Source organism: Bison bison, unplaced genomic scaffold (genome assembly GCF_000754665.1).
Source record: "Bison bison bison isolate TAMUID 2011002044 unplaced genomic scaffold, Bison_UMD1.0 scf7180017864167, whole genome shotgun sequence".
NCBI classification, from domain to species: domain Eukaryota; kingdom Metazoa; phylum Chordata; class Mammalia; order Artiodactyla; family Bovidae; genus Bison; species Bison bison.
Window position 1 is genome coordinate 2917222 of NW_011494739.1, and position 4346 is coordinate 2921567.

Here is a 4346-nt window from a genome sequence, read left to right on the forward strand (position 1 = left end):
CCATCTCATGAGAGAAAGGACACCCCTCTCTGCAGGGAATACAAGGCAGATACTTAAAGAAGGATTTTTGTGTTTACTGACATGGACATGTCCTTGATGGGACAGTGGGTGAAAAAAACAAATGAAGAGCATGAGAAATGGTGTATTTCCTGCCAAACTGGTGAATAAGAGATGTTACAAATAGGGAAAGAGACACGTGTACTCCAATGTTCATCGCAGCACTGTTTATAATAGCCAGGACATGGAAGCAACCTAGATGTCCATCAGCAGACGAATGGATAAGAAAGCTGTGGTACATATACACAATGGAGTATTACTCAGCCATTAAAAAGAATACATTTGAATCAGTTCTAATGAGGTGGATGAAACTGGAGCCTATTATACAGAGTGAAGTAAGCCACAAAGAAAAACACCAATACAGTATACTAACGCATATATATGGAATTTAGAAAGATGGTAACAATAACCCTGTGTACGAGACAGCAAAAGAGACACTGATGTATAGATCAGTCTTATGGACTCTGTGGGAGAGGGAGAGGGTGGGGAGATTTGGGAGAATAGCATTGAAACATGTATAATATCATGTATGAAACGAGTCGCCAGTCCAGGTTCGATGCACGATACTGGATGCTTGGGGCTGGTGCACTGGGATGACCCAGAGGGATGGTATGGGGAGGGAGGAGAGAGGAGGGTTCAGGATGGGGAACACAGGTATACCTGTGGCGGATTCATTTCGATATTTGACAAAACTAATACAATATTGTAAAATTTAAAAAAATAAAATTAAATTAAAAAAAAAAAAAGAGATGTTACAATGGTGAGCTGGTGACCCCTGAAGGAACTCAGAAAGGAAAGAATACCTGCCATCTAGTACCATCAGATTGAAGCCACTCCCCACAGTGATCCCTGAGGAAAAGCAGGATGTGAAAACACAGGATGCTGGCCCCAGAAAGTGGAGGTGCCTATCAAAGGAATGATTTCAGTGAGCCCAGTCTCTTCCATCTTCCCATACAAAGAAAAGTGCCCAATTCTTTGAGATAATCTGGTTTTCTTTAACAATAATCTTTTCACATTCAGATTATCTGCCCTTTGATGCAAAACTTCAGTAAAACCTGGCTCTTCCCCTTGCCTCCTTGAAGCAATTCACTCAGGATTACTTGAGATGCTGCCTTCCAAGCTTGAAGTCCTAAAAATTCCTGCCAAATGAAACATAGCTCTCAACTTTTAGTTTGTGAATATTTTTTAAGTCAACAAACACATGTTATAATCCCATTTTTTTGGAAAACATCAAACAAAACAACCACCAGATGTGATTGTTCATACATAGAAAGGTGGCTGAAAGGACACGCAAAGCTGGCCACTGTGGGGAGGGTATCCCCATTGTCTTGCTCCAGGCTCTGGGCACATGGAATTCTCTGAGACCTAGCAAGGCTGTCTCCAGTTACAGCGCCCAACTCCCCAGCCCCTTATTTGACTGACACCATAGGGCTCACTTATTTGTTTAATGCCTGTCTCTGTAAAGACATTAAACAATTAAGAATAAATTGAAAAAAGTTGATTTTCCCTGGTGCAAAAAAAAAAAAAAGATGAGAACCTTCTCATCACCACTTTCCTTTTCTTAGAGCAGTTAACTCTTCCTTTGCCCCTTTGAGTTGTATGCAAATGTTTTAAAGGCAAACTAAGCCACTTGCCAGTTTTTACGACCCAGGAAAATGTTAGTTAAGAGTCTTAAGAGCTGTCTTCTTGAAATGTGAACATCAAGGAAGACAGCAGCCTATCTCCTAGTCCAGGTGGGGGTTTAACTTCGGTGGCCAGCTCTGTGTTATCATTATGGGTTTGTCATAGAGATGGGAAAAGTGTCTATTCCTTTGGATAGAAAATTAGCAAGGACAAACGACCTCCCCAGTTACCAGTGGATTTGGGGTGAGCTATGTGTGACAAATGGTGCCGTCAAGTCCTCTTACCTGAGAAGTAGTTATTTTTTGTCTTCAGATGAAGCATACATTCAGCTGCATAAAAGGAGGAACTTCCCGTCTTGCAATCTCTAGTGAATTGCCTGAGATCTGCATCACATTCTATTATACTCTATTATTCTATTCTATAATAATTTGATGTTTATTCAATAATAAAACTCTTTTGTTTTTCTTATCTTCTTGCTGAAAGATTTTCTGGGTCGGCAGATTTTGTCTTAAATTCCTCCCACCACTCTTCCCTGCCTGGCATCTCTTCTCTGGTGGAACATAAGCTCCATGGAGCCTTGTCTTCCTACTTCACTGCTGTGTGCCCAGCACTTAGGAGTGCTCAAAATGTGTTTATTGAATGAATAAATGATGTTGCTGGCTGTGTCCTTTGAGCTTTATTTTTTACAATGAGCAAATGTTACCCATAACAATAACTAATGTATTCTTAATTATTAATTAATAATAAAGTATTCTTGCCTGGAAAATCCCATGGATGGAGGAGTCTGGTAGGCTACAGTCCATGGGGTGGCAAAGAGTCAGACATGACTGAGCGACTTCATTTTCACTTTCTTTTCTTTACAATAATTAAAGCAAAAACAAACAGTGAAGCCTTTAAAGACTCCATAGTTGCCCGTAGAACAGGCAGCAGCTGGTTTGCTTTACGGATGTTGATTTTATTTCCTGTTAATCCCCATGCTTCTCAGACATGAGTCAGTAATCTTTAAATTGTTCTTTCTAAGTACTTTAGATGTTCTTATTAGCAACCCTCCAGACATCAAACAAACAAAAGGAATCTTCATGAATCATGGTTCCAACTAATTCAGACCTTTCCCGAGTACTGAGAAGTGATCATTTCTATCTTGAAGGCAGTAGAGGGGAGGTTCCTAGAAAACCAGCAAGTTCATCCTCTACAGGCTATTGCTTTTCTCAGAGGTGGTTTTATAAGTCGCATCTCTCTTGTAGGTGGCCTCATTGGACTGGACAGCTCAGGTCCCACACCCTGTGCCCCCCACACACACTCAAAGCCTTTAGTTGTGTCCAGCTCACACCATTCATCCTCTTCTCAGAATGAATGAATGAAGAGAAACAGTAATAATAATAATGATGGCCACTGTGCTTACCACGATCAGCTTTCAGGAAGGCACTGTGCCAAGCACCCAACTACATGAAATTTCTCTTCTTCACAGCAGCTGTGTGATATGGCGCTATTATTATTCCCATCTTACAGATAAGAAAACTGAGGTTCCGAGATGTTGAGTGACTTAACCAGTTACATGGTCAGTACACCTTAAAAGGGGGGACACCCCCATTAGGCAATCTGACCCCAAGGCCCCAGCTCTTGGCCCCAAGCCATAAAATGCTATTCATTCCAAAATAGATTTCTGGAGGCTGGAGGTCTGAGATCAGGATGGCAGCATGGTCACGTTCTGCTGAGAATTCTCTTCCTGGCTTGTGGACTGCCTTCTTGTTCTGCCCTCTTGCTGCAGAGAGACTGAGAGACTGGTGGCTCTTCCACTTCCTTTAAGGGCACTAATACCATTACATGGATTTAACCCTTACATCATAACCTAACTGTATTTACCTTCCAAAGGCCCCATCTCCAAACAATATTGTATTGAGGGTTAGTGCTTTAACATATGAATTTGGGGAAAGACCCCTTCAGTCTATAACATTCCTCACCAAGACACTGGATTAAATAAGTCATGGAGTATCTATAGACAGAATGTTCTACAGCTTTTAAATAATATTCCACAATTATGGTTCCAACAGGAAAGACATTCAGTTCAGTTCAGTTTAGTCGCTCAGTTGTGTCCGACTCTTTGCAACCCCATGAATCGCAGCACGCCAGGCCTCCCTGTCCATCACCAACTCCTGGAGTTCACTCAGACTCACATTCATCGAGTCAGTGATGCCATCCAGCCATCTCATCCTTTCTCATCCCCTTCTCCTCCTGCCCCCAATCCCTCCCAGCATCAGAGTCTTTTCCAATGAGTCAACGCTTCGCATGAGGTGGCCAAAGTACTGGAGTTTCAGCTTTAGCATCATTCCTTCCAAAGAAATCCCAGGGCTGATCTCCTTTAGAATGGACTGGTTGGATCTTCTTGCAGTCCAAGGGACTCTCAAGAGTCTTCTCCAACACCACAGTTCAAAAGCATCAATTCTTCGGTGCTCAGCTTTCTTCACAATCCAACTCTCACATCCATACATGACCATTGGAAAAACCATAGCCTTGACTAGATGGACCTTTGTGGGCAAAGTAATGTCTCTGCTTTTTAATATGCTATCTAGGTTGGTCATAACTTTTCTTCCAAGGAGTAAGCGTCTTTTAACTTTATGGCTGCAGTCACCATCTGCAGTGATTTTTGGAGCCCCAAAAAAATAAAG